Below are 22,717 nucleotides of genomic sequence, written 5' to 3'. Positions count from 1 at the left end.
CCAAAGCAGACTGTGAAGAACTTCAAAAAGATCTCACAAACAAAGTGATTGGGCAACAAAATGGCAAATGAAAAGTAATGTGGATAAATGTAAAGTAATACACATTGGAAAAAATAACCCCAACTATACATACAAGATGATGGGAGCTAATTTAGCTACAACTAATCAGGAGAAAGATCTTGGAGTCATCGTGGATAGTTCTCTGAAGACGTCCACGCAGTGTGCAGCAGCAGTCAAAAAAGCAAACGGGATGTCAGGAATCATTAAAAAAGGGATAGAGAATAATGAGAATATCTTATTGCCCTTATATAAAGCCATGGTATGCCCACATCTTGAATACTGCGTACAGAGGTGGTCCCCTCATCTCAAAAAAGATGCACTGTCATTCAAAAAAGTTCAGAAAAGGGCAACTAAAATGATTAGGGGTTTGGAACGGGTCCCATATGAGGAGAGATTAAAAGGGCTAGGACTGTTCATCTTGGAAAAGAGGAGACTAAGGCGGGATATGATAGAGGTATATAAAATCATTAGTGGTGTGGAGAAAGTGAATAAGGAAAAGTTATTTACTTGTTCCCATAATATAAGAACTACGGGCCACCAAATGAAATTAATGGGCAGCAGGTTTAAACCAAATAAAAGGAAGTTCTTCTTCACACAGCGCACAGTCAACCTGTGGAACTCCTTGCCTGAGGAATCATAGAATATCAGGGTTGGAAGGGACCTCAGGAGGTCATCTAGTCCAATCACCTGCTCAAAGCAGGACCAATCCCCAACTAAATCATCCCAGCCAGGGCTTTGTCAAGCCTGACCTTAAAAACTTCTAAGGAAAGAGATTCCACCACCTTCCTAGGTAAGGCATTCCAGTGTTTCACCACCCTCCTAGTGAAAAAGTTTTTCCTAATATCCAACCTAAACCTCCCCCACTGCAACTTGAGACCATTACTCCTTGTTCTGTCATCTGCTACCACTAAGAACAGTCTAGCTCCATCCTCTTTGGAACCCCCTTTCAGGGAGTTGAAAGCAGCTATCAAATTCGCCCTCATTCTTCCATTCCGCAGACTAAACAATCCCAGTTCCCTCAGCCTCTCCTCATGTCATGTGTTCCAGTCCCCTAATCATTTTTATTGCCCTCTGCTGGACTCTTTCCAATTTTTCCACATCCTTTTTGTAGTGTGGGGCCCAAAACTGGACACAGTACTCCAGATGAGGCTTCACCAATGTCGAATAGAGGGGAACGATCACGTCCCTCGATCTGCTGGCAAAGCCCCTACTTATACAGCCCAAAATGCTGTTAGCCTTCTTGGCAACAAGGGCACGCTGTTGACTCATATCCAGCTTCTCGTCCACTGTAACCCCTAGGTCCTTTTCTGCAGAAGTGCTGCCTAGCCATTCGGTCCCTAGTCTGTAGCAGTGCATGGGATTTTTCCGTCCTAAGTGCAGGACTCTGCACTTGTCCTTGTTGAACCTCATCAGATTTCTTTTGGCCCAATCCTCTAATTTGTTTAGGGCCCTCTGTATCCTATCCCTGCCCTCCAGGGTATCTACCTCTCCTCCCAGTTTAGTGTTATCTGCAAACTTGCTGAGGGTGCAATCCACGCCATCCTCCAGATCATTAATGAAGATATTGAACAAAACCGGCCTGAGGACCAATCCTTGGGGCACTCCACTTGATACCAGCTGCCAACTAGACATGGAGCCATTGATCACTACCCATTGAGCCCGACGATCTAGCCGGCTTTCTATCCACCTTATAGTGCATTCATCCAGCCCATACTTCTTTAACTTGCTGGCAAGAATACTGTAGGAGGCCGTGTGAAAAACTTTGCTAAAGTCAAGGAATAACACGTCCCCTGCTTTCCCCTCATCCACAGAGCCAGTTATCTCGTCATAGAAGGCAGTTAGATTAGTTAAGCATGACTTGCCCTTGGTGAATCCATGCTGACTGTTCCTGCTCACTTTCCCCTCCTCTAAGTGCTTCAGAATTGATTCCTTGAGGACCTGCTCCATGATTTTTCCAGGGCCTGAGGTGAGGCTGACTGGCCTGTAGTTCCCCGGATCCTCCTCCTTCCCTTTTTTAAAGATGGGCACTACATTAGCCTTTTTCCAGTCGTCCGGGACCTCCCCCCGATTACCATTAGTTCTCAGAGATAATGGCCATTGGCTCTGCAATCTCATCCGCCAACTCCTTTAGCACTCTTAGATGCAGCGCATCCGGCCCCATGGACTTGTTGTTGTCCATCTTTTCTAAGTAGTCCCGAACCACTTCTTTCTGCACAGAGGGCTGGTCACCTCCTCCCCATGCTATGCTGCCCAGTGCAGTAGTCTGGGAGCTGACCTTGTTCGTGAAGACAGAGGCAAAAAAAGCATTGAGTACATTAGCTTTTTCCACATCCTCTGTCACTAGGTTGCCTCCCTCATTCAGTAAGAGGCCTACACTTCCCTTGACTTTCTTCTTGTTGCTAACATACCTGAAGAAACCCTTCTTGTTACTCTTAACATCTCTTGCTAGCTGCAACTCCAGGTGTGATTTGACCTTCCTGATTTCACTCCTGCATGCCTAAGCAATATTTTTATACTCTTCCCTGGTCATTTGTCCAATCTTCCACTTCTTGTAAGCTTCTTTTTTGTGTTTAAGATGAGCAAGGATTTCACTGTTAAGCCAAGCTGGTTGCTGGTTGGAGGTTGTGAAGGCTAGGACTATAACAGGGTTTAAAAGAGAACTGGATAAATTCATGGAGGTTAAGTCCATTAATGGCTACTAGCCAGGATGGGTAAGGAATGGTGTCCCTAGCCTTTGTTTGTCAGAGGGTGGAGATGGATGGCAGGAGAGAGTTTACTTGATCATTACCTGTTAGGTTCACTCCCTCTGGGGCAGCTGGCATTGGCCACTGTCGGTAGACAGGATACTGGGCTGGATGGACCTTTGGCCTGACCCAGTATGGCCATTCTTATGTGCTTATGTTCTTATGTACTATGAAAATCAGAGTGGATTAAGGGATCAAGAATGGATCGGGCCAATCAAATTTGCATGTTGGGATTTCTAGTTGCAGTATATGTGTGTGAAGTGTGAGAGAGTTCTCTGAAAACCAGAGAACTGATTCTTTCCCTTGGTTTAGAGTCAGGTTGGAGGTGAGTCAGTCGTGCTTGAAGTAGAAAATGATCTGGTTCAAATATTCTCCCTTAAATCATCATAAAAGTTCTGTGAGTCACCAAGTGGTTGGCATCCTTGGAAATGTTTAACCACAGAGATCACAATACAATGTTTATCTGGAGACAAGGTTAATGTATTAACTTTTCTTCTTAATAAACACTTTTAATTTTTTTTTCTTGCTCTTCTCCAAATTCTGTACCGTTTGTTGTTCACTTTCTGGTGTTGAGTGGCCCAGAAATGTACACAGAATTCTAGGTTCTTTTTCACCAGTGTCCTACAGAGAGGGATTTTTGTGATGTGATGCCTCCAAAGCTCTAGGTGATACATTTTATATGAGAGAACTTCACCTGGAAGACTGGACTTTTATTGAACTGAGTATTTAAATCAACTTTTGCAGTGGAACAAAAATACATAGCCATATGAAGTGTCTGACAATAACTGGTGATGTTAAGGCTAATAATTCTTTTGTGCCTTATCAGCGATTTTTAAATTAGTTATCTCTGTTTTTACACATCAGGTTAAAATAAAATTGCCTGACATTGCTCATGCCAAGATCAGGGCTTGGGTTTGAGAGCAACCTGAGGACTACACTTGTTCATCCTTTAAAAACCCAAACACTTTACCAAAGCTGGAGGATTTTAATTAGATTTGAACACTGCAGGCACAAATTCAACACGAGGCTGGACAGATTTAATAGACCAACAAGGATAGCTTTTTCTCTGGATTCTTATGGCCAACTTCATCACTGATGTGTCCTACATCATAATTAAAGCTACATATAAATATAATCCTTCATTAGTATTAGTTATATTCTATGGGATGCATCTGTATCCCATATAATTGATCCATATAAAAGTTAAAAGAAAAGGAGTACTTGTGGCACCTTAGAGACTAACCAATTTATTTGAGCATAAGCTTTCGTGAGCTACAGCTCACTTCATCGGATGCATACTGTGGAAAGTATAGAAGATCTTTTTATACACACAAAGCATGAAAAAAATGGGTGTTTACCACTACAAAAGGTTTTCTCTCAAACATCCATTTTTTTCATGCTTTGTGTGTATAAAAAGATCTTCTATACTTTCTACAGTATGCATCCGATGAAGTGAGCTGTAGCTCACAAAAGCTTGTGCTCAAATAAATTGGTTAGTCTCTAAGGTGCCACAAGTACTCCTTTTCTTTTTGCGAATACAGACTAACACGGCTGTTACTCTGAAACCTGTCATAAAAGTTAAAGTTAACAAAATATTGGAAGATACGTTGAATCTTATGCTTTAGTTTAAATCAATTTCTAACTGTAAATGTTTGGAAGGAGACCTAATGTGGGGGGAGCAGGTTATCCCACATCTTTCTGCTGCATGGTTCTTAAACCATCCCCTGAAGCGTCTGCTGGTGGGCGCTGTCAGAGACAGGATACTGGATTAGATGGACCATGGGTCTGATCCAGCATGGCTATTCCTGTGTTTCCCATCAGCAAACATAGAGCTCATCTGGAGGTTTTGATAGAGCCCCCCATGATGGGAAAATAAGCCATTGGCTTTCAACCAAATGAAGGTTTCACAAACCTGTTTAGTTTCTTCAACTTTAAAGGGACTGATGTTCAAGGTAGGCTGAACAGAAACTTGAACCAGAACCTGTTTTCCACCCCCAGCCCTTCATGCACAGGGACCCAACCTTCCCCTCATTTAAGTGTTTTCTCTGTAGCAGAAAGCCACTTCAGAATCATGGAGGTGGAGGGGGTGATTTTTTTTTTTTTTTTTTAGGCCCTTCCCAGTGGTTTCCACATGTGACGCCATACAGGTTAAGGTTCAGTTTTGGTTCAGCCCAGCTTGAGCATCTCACAGTCCTTTTAAAGGTTAAGAAATGAAAGAGGGTTTTGAAGCCTCCACTCAGTTGAAAACAAAGTTTTTCCCCTCTCAAGTGCCAGAGGACAGTTCTATCAGAATGTCCAAATTAACTGCTTTCCTGTTTGCTGGTGGGTGGAACATCTCTCCACGGTACCACTGATGACAGTGGTGACCTTTAAATAACATGAAGATAATTATACAGCATAAATAGGGAAATTACCCACTTTCTTTATAGTCATTGATATCATTTGTCTTGGGAGTGAGGAAACTTTGATAAAACTGATCAGCATTGCAGTGTTTGGGTTATAGTAGAACACTAATTCCTGTAAGGTTGAAAAAATGATACACGATAATGCTGAATTCTATTCACTTGTCTCAACTATAGGGCTTCTGATTTTCAATATAAATGTCAAATCTAGGCAATGTTTCACTGTATGTTTCACAGTATATTATCTGATATGTTATCACCTTAAATATGAGTGTCATGAGGAATGCAGGTTACGATCCAAATGTTCCCTTCTGATTCTGGGATCCAGGGCATGGGGCTACAGAAGTGAATGTGTTCTTCGGGGGGTACTCCTGACCCCGTGGAAACTGCTCTGAACATTGGGAGGATGTGCGGCTATGGGGTCAACCAACTTTCTACCAGATTCCCAGATTCCCTCCATCCCTCAACCTGCAGGCAAAGCAGCAAAGTTAATTCATACTTAGTCCCTAGTAATTTACTTGGTCTCCACTCCCATGCTGATGAACCCCTGACCCCATCACAAGCTTTAGTGACAGGCATCCCCTCCTCCTGTAGAAGGTGAGCTATCAGAGGTGTGTGGTACAAACAAGGGAACTATCCATGTAAGCACCTGGCTTCCAGTGGATCCCTCAGTACTCATAGGTAGAGTTGGGTAAAAACAAAAATTCAATTTCAAAATCTTTTGGCAAAAACCGGAGACAAACATTCCACTAAAAACATATTCAAAAATTCATCCCATTTGGAATTTATCTTCCACCCCTCCCCCCACAGTGGCAATAAAGTGCACAGGAAAGAGGCGGCCCATAATTTGGATAATTCAGGTAATTTTTGGTGTAATAATTTAGATTTTTAGTTTTCTTGTAGTATGAAGAAAATTAATGTTACCATCTGTGTAGAACAAAAGAAAGTCCCAGCAAACTGATGAAGTAGACTAGTTAATACTTGGACTGTCTTCTGTTTCAGCCTCACAGCCTGAAGGATTGGGCCCAGTGGTATAGTATATTCATGTGATGCATTCTAAGTATATTTAACTGTTTGGCAGTTGCTCTTTTTTTCACTTGATTGCTTTGTGTTTAGAGAAGCAATCTAAGCTAATTGAGCATGGATTATATCATTTCAGTCAGCAGCACAGATAATGTCCAGCTTGCCCGCATGACGTAAATGTGTAATGCTGAGTAGGAGTCTCAGTGTCTCTGTTTCCATTAGATTTAGAAGAGTAATCAGTTTCATTTGTCAGAATAAGGTCTCAGGTGGTGCAGAAATTCTTTACTGGAGCATTTTCTTGACCTGCTGCTCACAAACCGGGTAGAATTAGTGGGGGAAGCAAAAGTGGATGGGAATCTGGGAGGCAGTGACCATGAGTTGGTTGAGTTCAGGATCCTGACGCAGGGAAGAAAGGTAAGCAGCAGGATACGGACCCTGGACTTCAGGAAAGCAGACTTCGACTCCCTCAGGGAACGGATGGGTAGGATCCCCTGGGGGACTATCATGAAGGGGAAGGGAGTCCAGGAGAGCTGGCTGTATTTCAAGGAATCCCTGTTGAGGTTACAGGGACAAACCATCCCGATGAGTCGAAAGAATAGTAAACATGGCAAGCGACCAGCTTGGCTTAATGGTGAAATCCTAGCGGATCTTAAACATAAAAAAGAAGCTTACAAGAAGTGGAAGGTTGGACAAATGACCAGGGAAGAGTATAAAAATATTGCTCGGGCATGTAGGAAAGATATAAGGAGGGCCAAATCGCACCTGGAGCTGCAGCTAGCAAGAGATGTCAAGAGTAACAAAAAGGGTTTCTTCAGGTATGTTGGCAACAAGAAGAAAGCCAAGGAAAGTGTGGGCCCCTTACTGAATGAGGGAGGCAACCTAGTGACAGAGGATGTGGAAAAAGCTAATGTACTCAATGCTTTTTTTGCCTCTGTTTTCACTAACAAGGTCAGCTCCCAGACTGCTGCGCTGGGCATCACAGAATGGGGAAGAGATGGCCAGCCCTCTGTGGAGATAGAGGTGGTTAGGGACTATTTAGAAAAGCTGGACGTGCACAAGTCCATGGGGCCGGACGAGTTACATCCGAGAGTGCTGAAGGAATTGGCGGCTGTGATTGCAGAGCCCTTGGCCATTATCTTTGAAAACTCGTGGCGAACGGGGGAAGTCCCGGATGACTGGAAAAAGGCTAATGTAGTGCCAATCTTTAAAAAAGGGAAGAAGGAGGATCCTGGGAACTACAGGCCAGTCAGCCTCACCTCAGTCCCTGGAAAAATCATGGAGCAGGTCCTCAAAGAATCAATCCTGAAGCACTTACATGAGAGGAAAGTGATCAGGAACAGTCAGCATGGATTCACCAAGGGAAGGTCATGCCTGACTAATCTAATCGCCTTTTATGATGAGATTACTGGTTCTGTGGATGAAGGGAAAACAGTGGATGTATTGTTTCTTGACTTTAGCAAAGCTTTTGACACGGTCTCCCATAGTATTCTTGTCAGCAAGTTAAAGAAGTATGGGCTGGATGAATGCACTATAAGGTGGGTAGAAAGCTGGCTAGATTGTCGGGCTCAACGGGTAGTGATAAATGGCTCCATGTCTAGTTGGCAGCCGGTGTCAAGTGGAGTGCCCCAGGGGTCGGTCCTGGGGCCGGTTTTGTTCAATATCTTCATAAATGATCTGGAGGATGGTGTGGATTGCACTCTCAGCAAATTTGCAGATGATACTAAACTGGGAGGAGTGGTAGATACGCTGGAGGGGAGGGATAGGATACAGAAGGACCTAGACAAATTGGAGGATTGGGCCAAAAGAAATCTGATGAGGTTCAATAAGGATAAGTGCAGGGTCCTGCACTTAGGATGGAAGAATCCAATGCACCGCTACAGACTAGGGACCGAATGGCTAGGCAGCACTTCTGCAGAAAAGGACCTAGGGGTGACAGTGGACGAGAAGCTGGATATGAGTCAACAGTGTGCCCTTGTTGCCAAGAAGGCCAATGGCATTTTGGGATGTATAAGTAGGGGCATAGCCAGCAGATCGAGGGATGTGATCGTTCCCCTCTATTCGACACTGGTGAGGCCTCATCTGGAGTACTGTGTCCAGTTTTGGGCCCCACACTACAAGAAGGATGTGGATAAATTGGAGAGAGTCCAGCGAAGGGCAACAAAAATGATTAGGGGTCTAGAGCACATGACTTATGAGGAGAGGCTGAGGGAGCTGGGATTGTTTAGTCTGCAGAAGAGAAGAATGAGGGGGGATTTGATAGCTGCTTTCAACTACCTGAAAGGGGGTTCCAAAGAGGATGGCTCTAGACTGTTCTCAATGGTAGCAGATGACAGAACGAGGAGTAATGGTCTCAAGTTGCAATGGGGGAGGTTTAGCTTGGATATTAGGAAAAACTTTTTCACTAAGAGGGTGGTGAAACACTGGAATGCGTTACCTAGGGAGGTGGTAGAATCTCCTTCCTTAGAGGTTTTTAAGGTCAGGCTTGACAAAGCCCTGGCTGGGATGATTTAACTGGGAATTGGTCCTGCTTCGAGCAGGGGGTTGGACTAGATGACCTTCTGGGGTCCCTTCCAACCCTGATATTCTATGATTCTATGATTCTATATACAGGTTGTGTGCAAGTAGGAGTGGCTGTGTGTGTGCAAATCAACTTTATGCATGCAATGCAATACTAGGATTTTGTGCAGTGCCAACCTGAAATCAAGTCTCAAAAACCAGGAGTTAGAGCTTCTACTACATTGCTAAAACAGTTTGGTATGTAAGATAATGTTAACTTAAATAAGGTTTACATTTTTCAAGAAAAATGGGTATAGGCAAACTGTTTATGCAATGTGACCAAGTTAACAGGTCATTAGAAATCTCATTCCACTTAACGTTTTATTAGTATGTAGTAGCAGTAGTTTGGACTCAAGATTGCACAGGCATCAGCTTTTGAAGAAATCTTACACAGATCACTACTGCTGCTGTTCAGCCGTATGTTGAGCAAGCCGTTCTGGCAGTGGTGTGCAGTTACTTACATTAACCACTTAAATATATTGTGAGCTGTCCATATGAATACTTGAAAGCAAAAATGAAGCAGTGTACGTACTGGCCTGATGTTGAAAATTTAGCTTTTGAATTCTTAAATTCCCCCATAGCACATCCAGATTGCTTCCAGAAAATGTGGAACATCTTGCATTTTGAAAATTATCTGTTGCATTTATGTATGAGTAGACTGGTGGGGATGATTTGGCTAATGAACAGAATGATCACTTACCTATGTTATACTCTGGGGTTAACTTCTTATCCCATCATGGTTTTTTCTGCACACAGAACCCACCCTGAGCTTTTGGTTTGTTTGCTGCTTTAGGCTTTTGGCTTTTTTTGCATTTATTTTTGCGTGTACTGAGGAGCAGAGCTAAAAGTACTTAATCCTCAACTAAAGAAATCCATGTATTTAGTTCTCTTGTTTCTCCTATCTTCTTTTTGATGGCTTACCTTATTCTTCATTGGAGCAAGTCTAGGGCTTGTCTCCACTACCGGTAGGATCGACGCTGCGGCGATAGATCCACCGCTGGTCGATTTAGCGGGTTTAGTGAAGACCTGCTAAATCGACTGCCGATCGCTCTCCAGTCAACTCTGGTACTCCACCTGAACAAGAAGAGTAAGGGGAGTTGACGGGAGAGTTTCTCCCGTCGACCCAGCGTGGTGTGGGCCCTGCGGTAAGTAGATCTAAGCTACATCGACTTGAGTTACACTACTGATGTAACTCAAATTGCGTAGCTTAGATTGATTTCCCCCCGCCCCGTAGTGTAGACCTACCCTTAGTTAACATTTCAGCAGGCGAACACTTCTCACATTTCAATGAGGAGCAGTGTTACCTTGTTACTGAATCAAATGTGTAAGCAAGACAGATTTATCCAGACATAAACAAGACACATTATTTATAATCTGCTACAGTGTGCTAGGTACTGATAAACAATAAACATCTTAAATACTGATGACCACTGATGACCAGTTTTGACCATAGTCTTTTTTTCCACATGGAACCTTACAGAAGTATTCTCAGTAAGAAAATGTATTCACTTGTGATATCACGTACGAGCTAGACTGTGATTAGAAACAATAAAAGCGTCTGTTGTAAGATTTATCTTTCCCTTTAAAGTGGGTGGTTGGTTGGTTTCCATGGCCATGAACAGTTAATATAGAATAGTTTTCACTGGTCAGGTCTAAATGTGCTCGGAGGTAGGAGAGCATGAGCATCATGCGAGGTTATTTTTCGTAGCTTTCTTCATTGTTTACATAGCACAGGCTTCTTGGAAGGTAGTAAAGAATTTTTTAAAAATTGAATCTTCATGAAAATAAGCACAAGTTTAACTGACAGGGAAATAAGTGTCACAGGTCAACATGTTTTGTGAAGCCCAGATATTTGTGAAACTTGCAAACCCTCAAACTTCGCAAGTTTGAGGGTTTGCACCCATCCCTAGTGTTAACTGTGAGGTGGCTGAAGAGACAAAGTGTAACTTTTTTTTAACTAACAGTTTATGTCTCTGTCAACACATGACACAGTTTGTCAAAGCTCTCTGCAGCTGCTGCTGCTGCTGTGAATTAATTTTGAACATCAGTTGTGAGTCGCAAACATTTTCTGCAGTGTGAGCAACTTTTGGTACGGTGTGAGTTGTCAGACGCTTGATGTCTGTCTTAAGAAAAAAAAAAAAAAGGCAGAACAACTCATTGACTATAGCAAAATGTATTCGAGGTAGAATGGCAGAAATATGAAGTGCTTTTATTTCTTCCAGCCCAATCAGTTAAGCCCTGACACTTGGGATTTGGGTTTTTCTCACACAGTCAGCTAGTGTTTCATGTTAAGTAAGCAGGTGTGGCTAGTGTCGGGGAACCTTGACTTTCAGACCCATAGCCCTAAAAATGTCTGATAGTAAACTTTGTTTCTACACACCCAAGACAGTTAGATTAGATGGGGGTCAGCTTTAGTCTTTTTGTAATCTGGAATGTATCTATATTTATTGATTGCTTGTTTTCAGTGCTATAGAAATGAAGGCTGTTGTGTCTGATTCAGCTAAAGGAGTAAGGAATCTTAATAAAAGTTCCTAGATCATCAGATTCAGCTGCAAAAGTTAGAAAATACGTTTTGAACTAGGACATCACCTTCCCTCTTTTTAAATGAGTATGGTAACTAAAGGTGGTCACTAAGCCCCCTTTTTTAGAACTCTTACATAGGGTTAAAACTTCCAAAAATTCATCTGAAGTCATATGCCCTTAGACCAGTATCTGCATGTGCATGGGGATCCAGTCATTTATTTTTAAAAAGGACTTAAAGCATTTAAGGAGTTGCAGCCACAGACAAAATGGATGGGTGAAAAGCTAATATGGACTGTGTGGTATTGTCTCCTCTTTCCTGGGCTCATTATGGCAGTAGTATTGGCAGTAACAATTCAGCAATAGGAGGTGATATGTTGCAGATGGAATAAGGGGCTTCACTACAGTCCAAGAAGGTCAGGGAACAAGAGGATGCCTGCCTGGCCTGGACTTGACTAGCCACATTAAGTCTGAGCAAGGAACAGTTTCACTTCTTGGCCATCAGGAAGGAGGAACTGCACAGAATATAGTGCTAGATATAGGCCATGCTGCAGAAAGAAAGAAGGACAAGCATGCTGTGCATGGCTCAGTAGCTGAAATGGGAGCTGAGGAGCCAGGGATTCCCTAGGGGGGACCACATCTTACACAGCAGCAAAAGTCCCAGTGTTAGGCAAACATTTTATCCTGTATATAGAATTAAAAGTCTCAGATGCATTTGAGCAAACTATTGCTGTATCAATGTAGCAAAGCCTCTTTTAAATCTTGGTGTGAGTAGAAGTTCAGTATAGGTTCACATCTGCTGAATCTTGTTCAGGATTTTCTGTTTGAAATGCCTGATAAAATCATCATTTGCTGCCTGCAACAGATTAGCACCCACTTTTAGCATTTTTCTGCTGAGTCATGAAGCATCTCGGTATCACTTGAATTCTTGAGTTTCTACGGAAACAGCTTCAAGGACTGTGATGCACCTCATGAATGAATACTGTGTCACTTCATGTTATTAATCACTGTAACTACCAGAAATTTGGTCAGTACCTGCTTTTCCAAAATTACAGGAAGAATGTCATGACTGAGAGATGGCCATGGGTTTTTTAATTTTCTATTTTTTTGGCTTCTCAGTTTGAAAGTAGATTTGTTTTTGTAAATGTCAGTTTGATTGGTAATTCCATAGCAAGTCCCTTTTGTAAGAATTCACATTAATTTCACAAATAAGACCGAAAGCGATTATTCAGACATAAACTGACAGATTTAAATAAACCAAGCAACAGTAACCTCCCAACATGGCGAGTATACATATTTGCATTAATTTGCCTAATCGCTGAATTGCTAACACGCCTAACAAAGAACATAGCTGTAAAAAAAACCCCAACTTTCTGCCTTTTATCAACAATGGTACCTCTTTTTTCATAGAATCATAGAATATCAGGGTTGGAAGGGATCTCAGGAGGTTATCTAGTCCAACCCCTTGCTCAAAGCAGGACCAATCCCCAACTAAATCATCCCAGCCAGGGCTTTGTCAAGATTGACCTTAAAAACTTCAAAGGAAGGAGATTCCACCACCTCCCTAGGTAACGCATTCCAGTGTTTCACCACCCTCCTAGTGAAAAAGTTTTTCCTACTATCCAATCTAAACTTCCCCCACTGCAACTTGAGACCATTACTCCTCGTTCTGTCATCTGCTACCACTGAGAACAGTTTAGATCCATCCTGTTTGGAACCCCCTTTCAGGTAGTTGAAAACAGCTATCAAATTCGCCCTCATTCTTCCATTCTGCAGACTAAACAATCCCAGTTCCCTCAGCCTCTCCTCATGTCATGTGTTCCAGTCCCCTAATCATTTTTGTTGCCCTCCGCTGGATGTTTTGCAGTTTTTCCACATCCTTCTTGTAGTGTGGGGCCCCAAACTGGACACAGTACTCCCGATGAGGCCTCGCCAATGTCGAATAGAGGGGAACGATCACGTCCCTCGATCTGCTGGCAGTGCCCCTACTTATACAGCCCAAAATGCCGTTAGCCTTCTTGACAACAGGGCACACTGACTCATATCCAGCTTCTTGTCCACTGTAACCCCTAGGTCCTTTTCTGCAGAAGTGCTGCCTAGCCATTCAGTCCCTAGTCTGTAGCGGTGCATGGGATTCTTCCGTCCTAAGTGCAGGACTCTGCACTTGTCCTTGTTGAACCTCATCGGATTTCTTTTGGCCCAGTCCTCTAATTTGTCTAGCTCCCTCTGTATCCTATCCCTACCCTCCAGCATATCTACCTGTCCTCCCAGTTTAGTATTCTCTGCAAACTCGCTGAGGGTGCAATCCACGCCATCCTCCAGATCATTAATGAAGTTATTGAACAAAACCGGCCTGAGGACCGATCCTTGGGGCACTCCACTTGATACCAGCTGCCAACTAGACATGGAGGCATTGATAACTACCCGTTGAGCCCGACGATCTAACCGGCTTTCTATCCACCTTATAGTCCATTCATCCGGCCCATACTACTTTAACTTGCTGGCAAGAATACTGTGGGAATCTTTTTCTCTTTGTTTAGTATATTTTAATCTAAACACAAGTAATGAAATCCTGGCCCCACTGAAGTCAGTAGGAGTTTTGCTATTGACTGTAATGAAGTTTGCATTTCATCTCACTATTATTTCAGAACATTCTAGGCTAAGCTGGCTGAAAAACAGTAAAAACGTCTTGCTAATTTTCAACATCATTTTTATTTAAATTCTTAATGTTGGAAAAAATTTCAACTTGGTCTACATGAAATGGTTAGAAAATCGCAAATATTTTTCACAAAAAATTCATCTGTTTTTGAAATTCAAAGAATTTCAACTGTCTCCAATTCTAAGCAACCCTCCCGCACTTTCTCTGTAAGCATTTATGTTCTTTACAACAGCAGATGTGAGGCTTGGTAGCTTGCTGGCTTCTTTGATGCATAAAATCCTTTATTCTTTGTTCCTGGGTGTAGTTAGATTTGTAGTTGTTTGTTGTAAAAGGAGGCTTGAGAATTTTATAAATTTCCCCATCAAGCTGCTTTTGGCCCAATGTGGTGAACAAAAAGACAACTAAATTTGAATATTTCTCACAAAAGATTTTGGTTTTGTTTCTGTTTCTAGGTATAACTATAGGTGTTTCTTAACGGCAAAAGAGTTGAGCCACACAACATCCAGCTGGAGATAGTAAACTGCCTAAAGCAGCAATCTGCTTGCCTGAAAAGAGTTGCCAGGGACTGTATGTTAGGTAAGTAGTTTTGCACAAGTAGTGTAAAGAGGTTTGTTTTTTGGAATCTCTCCTTATAATTTAATATGCTGTCTATTTAACTGTAGCAATGAATATTAAAAAACTGCATCTAGGGCACTTACCTAAGACTCATCCCTTGGAAGCATTTCCAGAACGTTGCTGGCTAATTTTGAAGCTCCTGGATACAGTGACAAAACACTGTTCTAGAAACAGGTGCCTACACTTAAATCTAAAAAGAAATTTAAAAAAATCCATGTGGATCTCTTAGCCCCTTGCAGTTCACGTTTTCACCTCAGTGTGTTTGTCAGATAAATGACGATGTTGTTGTCCTCAATGGGTTGATCTTTTTGTATTTGTTTTTGCACCAGTATATTACAGTATTCTTCACTGCAAACCCCTAATACAGACGTGCTCCACAGGTGTAGATGGTGATTTGCTTTTCCATACAGTTTCTTCACTGGTAGATTTTTAAGTCCAGAAGGGACCATTAGATCATCTAGTCTGACCTCCTGTATATTAGAGGCCAGAGTATTTCACCCAGTTATAAACGAGGGTTCTCCATTACTGATGCTGATGATGCATGAACCAAAAAGAACATAGTTCCCCTTTCAGGTTTCAGGCTGAGTATATGGGTGTGGCAGTTACAAGCATATTTTGTTTTATAAACTCAGCAAAATTGCTCTGGAAATCATTAAGGCACACAAAAAAAATGAAACCACTTCCCAGTGCCATTTTTAAAGTCACTTGCCAAAGTAGAACCAATTTTGATGTGGCTATGACTTCAATTAAAAAAATACTTTCTCCTTTCCTATTTACATTGTCCTCCATTTTGTGATTATTGTGCATACGACAAATATGCATAACACTTCTACTACTTCTTAGACTGTAAGTTTCTCAAAATGGTCTTGTAACAACAATTGTCTCATCTCAGCTGAAGGGCGCGGGGGTAAAGTGTCCTAAGACTCAATCCTACCAAGTGTGACTCTCACATTTGAAGTTAAGCATGTTTTTTAAGTGCTTTGCTGGATTGGGCTGGAGCACTCAGCCCTTACAAGGTAGAGTCTTACATCAAAAGTTTTGAATCCCAGAACAGTTCACTGGGTCCTTCATCCTCCTGAGGTAAATACATTGGATCAATTCAGTCTATTTTTTCTGGAGTAGGTCTTTTAAAAAAAATCCCTTCTGCTCTGTGTAGACACTGGGCACTTCATGTAAGAATAGAGCTTGTCCTGATGAGCTTGACTAGAATTTCCCCTCTCTCCAGTTCTGCATTGGGCTGTGTCTGCCAGCTGTCCCTCAGGCAGCCATTTCATTGGCGCTGTACATCTATAGAGCACTTTGGCAAAGCCATGCCAAGCCTGATTCTATATCTGTGTGGAGGCAAGGTAGAAGAAGGACCCATTCATTGGTGTGATGGTGGAATATGGTGGCTGAGGCACCTTGACAGCGGAATAGAGTGGGGAAATTGTTTGTGGAAAATTATATTTAAAATAAAAACCTATCAAGATATGTACCTTTGACATTTGCTTATAATTTTTCTTGTCTGTTTGAAGTGTAAGCTCTTCTGTCTTGTCCTGTGTGTTGCTAAAGCACTTAGCAAAAGGATGCCTTGATCCTAAATGGCCCTGTGGGTTTTACTGCAAGACAAATACTAAATAGCTATTATGATCGATTTTAAATAGAAGTTGGTTTAATGCTATTTTTTATTTTATTCCTGTAGTTCAGGCTTATTGGCATTCATAGTAAAAAGCTGGATTGTATTTTTGATCCAGTTGTGTATATAACTCACCCTGAAGTAGTCACGGCTCAATCCTAAACCAGATTCAGACTAGGTATCCCAGAGGAAGTACTGCTGTAGCAATTATAATGATTCTGTAAATCTCAGCTTTCCAAAGACCTTGATTCTCAATTCCAATACAGCCTTAGATCTCATGTCTTTGAGTTGGACTATATGTCCATTCAAGAATATGAAAAGGTTGCTTGTCCAGCCTCTGAGTGGTCTGAAATGTTACAGACCTCCAATATTTTTAAGCAGCTAAGTAAATGTTAATTATTTCACAAGTAGCTTTTTCCAATTATTGAGTAATGTTGAGTGTTTTCTATAAGCAATTGTTTTTTCAGCTGCAGCATGGTACTAAATATTAAATATTTTAGAAGGTTATTTTTGCAGCTGTTCAGTTGCTTTATACATTTTAAGTTTCATGTTATTTTGTTATTTGATGGCTCTACACACGCAAGCTAGTGAAAGGCTGTGGTAGCAGAAAAGCACGTGTTTTCCTGATGCATCTTTATACGTTGTGGATATTTTAGCTGTAGCCCAATAAGCAGTTATGTAGTACATGGAATTTGTGCAAGTTTGTGGTATTATAGCATTTTTTCCTCAACTGTTTAGAACTTTCTTACAGAGTTGCATGTTGCATGCAGGCCACAATGACCTATTTTCTTTCCTCCCAAAAGCAAGAGCAGAGGGATTCATTCTGTGGGAATTGTTTCTTTGAGTATTGTCAGCTCATCGTGAGCAATCTTTTCGTTATGAACTGTGACTTGTTAACATAGCACTGTGCACATTTATAATAATAGTGCCTTTCACCAGAGGCTCTCAAAACATGTTCAGATGTCAATTAAACCACAGAACACCATTATAAAGAGAGATGAGTAAGTGTTCTTACCCACTGGGAAGTTTGATAAACTGAGGCACAGGGAGGTTAAGTGACTTGCCTAAAGTCATAGAGTCAGGAGAATACATTCTAGGTGTTCTGTCTCCTTGGTCTAATCCCTGTACTTTCTCCAGCTTGTTGCACATACATAGAAATCCTAGCCCTACTTACATGGACTGCAGCTTGGAAGTCTGTTTAAAAATTCAAGACTCTGGGCCTGACTCAGAAAAGGATTGCTGTTCAGAACAGAAGTTAAGCACCTCCTAGGTCCCACTGAAGTCAATGGAGACTCAAGCACATGCATAAAGTTAAATAAACCACTTGCACTTGCTTAATTGAGGCCTCTATGTGCAGTTTATAGTTCTGTTTTTCTCCATTTATCCATTCTTCTTCCATTTATTGCCTTATGAATGTTTCTACCTTTATAATTAATTTTTACTGTAGGTCTGTGAAACTGCAAATGTAACTTTTACTTTTAAATGTCCCTAAAATATTTAAATGGAGTTATGGCTGTACAAGAAGGGAGAGATGCTGATAAAAGTAAATGTGAAACTGACGGCAAAAGAGGCTGATCAGAGGCTAATGTAAGCAGAAGAAAATAAATAGCAAAGGTTACATTTTGATTAATATTACATTTCTTGGGTTTTTTCCTTATTCTTTAGTATTTTCCTTTATTATAATTATTTTACTGATTTTGTCCGTTGTTTAGCACAGCTTGTGTGGGGAAGGGGTGCTCCCCCTTCTCTTCTTTCTCTTCCCGATCTGGGCCTTTGTTTGTTTTTCTTGGGCCTCAGTCCCCAGCTTTGAGTACAGGTTATGCTTAAGACCTTGGGCTTCAAAACCTGCCAGATCTGCCATCCGTCTTTTCCTTGAAGCAATGGACATTCAAGCTGCCTCGGTTGCCTGGGGACTCCCATCCCCTCCAAATGTAAGATCTGTTCAGGATTTAAGAGCAGATCTAAGAAGTTTGAGAATGGGCTTAAACTCCTCTTGATGGAGCACTCTCTGAGACCCGCAGGATTCAAGTCAACCCCTATGCATTGGATCTGCCAACAACGTTTGCTTTGGTTGTAAGCAAAGATCCTGAGGGGTCCTATCGTACCATTCAGACCATAAAAGAAAAGATTCTGTTCTCCAGAATGGGACAAGAGAAGGGGAAAGTCACCCCCCTGGTGTCGAGCTTAGGAGACCTTGCATCTCAATATGGGTACTGCTGAGGGTTTCATTCCTTCTGGTATGGACACCACAGTACAAGCTAAGAAGCCACGTACTGAGAAGTCACTTAAAATAGCACCGGCATCGGCACCAGAATTCTGTGCCTTTGAAACATAAGTACTCCAGAGCCGAGTCAAAAATCATCATCACACAATGATAGTACTTCAATACTGTCCCCAATTACATCCAACATATTGACTCCTGAGGATTCTGTCCAGAATTCTCAGTGTTTTCCAGGCTCCTATTCCAAAAAGACCTAACACTGGAAGAGCCTGGATCATGGCTACTGACAGTTACCGAGAGACACTCTCCACCAGTACTAACTCACTTTCCGGAGCCTACTTGCCCTCGGTCCCTATCATTTTCAGTGGTGACTCATCCTCTGGTATCAACACACTCTCCACCCAGGCTCTTTGTAGGTAGCGAGAGAGATTTTCAGCCAGTACTGACTCATCTTCCAGAACCACTTCACCAGCCAACCAGCTTTTGGGTCCTACTGCACAGCAGGATCCTACAGAAGAGCAAGAACCCCCTGAAGAAGATGAAACCCCACCTTTCCACAAATCCTGCTCCCCAGATGAAGTTGTCAGGCTTCCCCAACTATCTTACCCCGATGATTTTAAAGTCTTCCAAGACCTTATGTAACGTGTAGCAGACACTTTACAGATTCAACTGGAGGAAATAAAGAAACCCCAGCGTTCCCTAGTGGACATCCTTCATATGTCTCCTCGGAGCAAGATCGTCTTGCCCATTGATGTTCTGCTGGCTCCAGCATGTGCAGCATAGCAAACTCCAACTACTATCCTGCCTACATGTAAACAAAGCGACAAAAATATTTTATTCTACCCAGAGGCTCCGAGTATTTTTTCTCCCACCCTACACCAAGTTCTCTGGTGGTCAAGGCCATTAATGAATAAAACAGGCAACATTAGTTATATTCAACACTGTCGGACAAAGAGCTAAAATGACTGGACCTTCTGGGCTGTATGAACTACTCCTCGGCCTCTTTGCAGTTTAGAGAAGCCAGTGACCAAGCTCCGATGGCAAAATATGATTTCACAAACCATTCTAAGTTCTTGTCTTTTACTGAACACTTCCCTAGGGATCAGAGGGAACAATTTCAGGCACTCATTACAGAAGGCCAGACAGTTGCCAGTGCGTCTCTCTAGGCCTCGCTTGATGCAACTGACACAGCTGCACGTTCCATGGCTATGACAGTAATCGTTCACCAAGCTTCCTGGCTCTCTGATCTCCCACAGGCAGTACAAAATGCTGTTGAGGACCTTCCTTTTGAGGGTCCCGAGTTTAACAACGCCATGGATGGGTTCTTCCATTCTCTCAGACGCCCAGGTGACATAATCTCTGGGGATCTATACACCTGTGAGAAAAAGAAGACACAGCAGATTGCAGACTTTCAGTCCACAAGACCAGCTGAACCACCCAGGAAAAAACCCAGATTCACTAAGAAAGGGCCGTCTTCGACAGCAACTTCGCAGTCAGTGAGATTCTCAACATCTCTCTTGACCCATTGGTCATGGGTCAGGAACTATTTCCTGCTCCAGATCCTACATTTCACCCTTCCCCTCTCCACCCTTATGGGGATCGTCTTTCCCATTTTCTACCTTTTGGGAGCTCATCGTCTCAGATAGATGGATCCTGGAGGTGATTTCCACAGGCTATTCCATCCAGTTCAGCTCCTTAACACCTGCTCATCCCCTGTCTCTGTTCCTCTTCAGGAATCTTTCTCACAAGGAGCTCCTGAAGCAGTAGGCACAATCCCTCCTAACCCTAGGGGAAATCAAACCTGTTCCACCGATCTTCATTGGCAAAGGGTTCCGTTCTTGGTACTTCCCAGTCCTGAAGAAAAATGGAGGAAGAAGACCAATTCTGGACCTCAAGACTTAAACACGCTTGTCTGTGCTCAGTGGCTCAGAATGGTAATCCTAGCAATGATAATTCCTTCTCTGGATCCAGGAGATTGGTTTGTCTCCATCAAGCTTCAGGACTCTTTTATTTTTATATTACCATACATCCCTCACGCAAACAATTCATAAGTTTCGTGGTAGGCAGGGAGCACTACCAGTCTCATGTCCTACCTTTTGACCTCTCCGCTGCCCGAAGGGTCTTTACCAAGGTCCTGTCAGCCACCCCAGCCAGTCTTCGCTAGATGGGGATAATTGCCTTTCCCTACCTGGACAATTGGCTCTTGAAAGGTTGCTCGTTTCTCAAGGCACAGACGGCAACCAGCAAAGCCCTACTCTGTTCCACTCACTAGGCCTCGCTTCAATGTTCTACTCTCATGCCCACTCAACACACAGGCTTCATCAGGATCACTCTTCTGTTACCAAGGTGTACTTGTCTAAGGACAGTTTTGCCACAATGTCTAACTTTGTTTCAACAATACAGCAAAGCCCATGAAATGCAGCAAGGGCTTGCATACAACTTCTGGGCCATATGGGAGCCTGTACAGTTGTGACACCCTTAGCAAGACTACGCACTTGATGTCAAGCCTGGCTGAGAACGGTCTACATCCCCAGCAAGCACAGTCTATCCAAACAGCTGTCCATACTTCAGAAAGTCCTTGATTCTTTAGATTGGTGGAGAAATGCAAAAAAACGTGCGTGGGAGTTCCATTCCTTTAGCCTCTTCTTATGAGGATCATCATCACCATCAATACTTCCCTGACAAACTGGGTCTCTCATTCCCAGAACCTCACAGCTCAGGGCAAATGGGCACCTGAGGAGGTGATCCTCTATATCAACATGCTAGAGCTCAAAGCAGTTCACTACACTTGCCAGCACTTCCTACCCCATACCAGGGGCCACCCAATCAGAGTAGTGCTGGATAACGGAGCAGCAATGTATTATATCAGTTGACAAGGAAGAGCAAGATCCTAGTCCTGTTGCACCAAATCTGTAAAACTATGGAATTGGGGCATATCATGCTGCATAGAGATCTCAGTGGCTTATCTAACAGGATGACAGAACGTAGTGGTGGACTCCCTTAGCAGGCACTTCTGCACTGACCAAAAGTGGAAGCTGAATAACGAGGTATTCAGAAAGAAATGTCTGTCTTGGGTTCATCTAGAGATAGATGTCTTTGCAACTCCATCCAGTCTGAAGTGCAGATGATTCTGCTCGAGGGAAAGGAGCGGCCACAAATCAATGAAAGACACCCTGATCATTCTTTAGCCTTGTATATTGTTATATACTTATTCCCCTCATGCTTCTCCTGCTCAAGGTCCTGAACAAATTGAAACAAGAGATATTCATAGCCATCATAGCACCAGCATGCCCAAGCCAAGTGTCATTTGCAGAGCTGTAGTTCGTATGCCCCTGTAATCAGTCCTGTGTCTTCCCCTGATAGCAAATCTCCTCATCCAGGAGTCAAGATCCATCACCCACCCCAATCTCTGTGCTTCACCTCAAAGCGTGGCTCCTAGTTGGCTCTCTGGTGGGAGTGTTTTATCCCAAGCTTCATTCTTCAAAGGAAGAAACAAGCCTCCATGCACTAGATGTTAAAAGATCCTTTGCCTGTTACCTCAACTGGACTCGGCCCTTTAGGACTTTCCCTACACTCTTCATCTCAATTGTAGGACAAATGAAAGGGCATCCGATTTCCTCCCAAAGACTGTCTAAATGGGTTGCAGGATGCATCTTGTCCTGTTACAAAGTCTCAGGGGTTCATCCCCCTCTGATAGTAATTGTTCACTCCATCAGGGCTCAGTCTACCTCTGTTGCCTTCATGAAAAATATACTTGTTTCAGATATCTGCAGGGCAGCCACCTGGTCTTTGTTGCACACATTTTCCCAGCATTATGCTCTCTTGACTGTTTCCAGAGATGATGTGGCTTTGGTGATGCTGTTCTACAAATTATACTGAATCCGCCACTTCAACACCTTCCTCTGTAGTGGAGGTACTGCTCGGGAATCTCCTGACATGGTAAAGGACACTACTCAAAGAAGTAGAGGTTACTTACCTTGTACAATAACTGGAGTCCTTCAAGATGTGTATCTGTATGCATGCTCCATTGCCCGCTCTCCTTCTCCCCTGCCTCAGTCTCTCACTGGACTTTCGTGGGTGAGAAGGAACTGGAGTGGCAGTAGTCTGCCCCCCCATATACCTCATACCAGAGCATGAGGGTGTCTAGGGCGTAGACCATGGATAAATATCTTTGAACAAGAGTGTACAGATGCATGCACATCCTGATATGGAGCACCCATAGTGGGACACATCTCGAAGAACTCCAGTTACTATACAAGGTAAGTAACCCCTTCCTCCTGAATTGCAATATTTTAGGGGTGG

General features: G+C 42.7%; 1 protein-coding gene across 1 annotated transcript in view; it reads left to right on the top strand.

Moving 5' to 3' along the window:
* BACH2 (BACH transcriptional regulator 2) overlaps positions 1-22,717 on the top strand; it is a 267,192-nt gene that overhangs the window by 106,602 nt on the left and 137,873 nt on the right. Inside the window, exon 2 of the mRNA XM_074948120.1 lies at positions 14,417-14,540. The gene's annotated coding sequence lies outside the window, so the exon portion shown is untranslated. The remainder of the gene's footprint in view (positions 1-14,416; positions 14,541-22,717) is intronic.

The sequence above is a fragment of the Natator depressus genome, chromosome 3 (genome assembly GCF_965152275.1).
Source record: "Natator depressus isolate rNatDep1 chromosome 3, rNatDep2.hap1, whole genome shotgun sequence".
NCBI classification, from domain to species: Eukaryota; Metazoa; Chordata; order Testudines; family Cheloniidae; genus Natator; species Natator depressus.
Note: the sequence above shows the minus strand (reverse complement) of the source record. Positions and strands in the feature narration are given on the sequence as shown.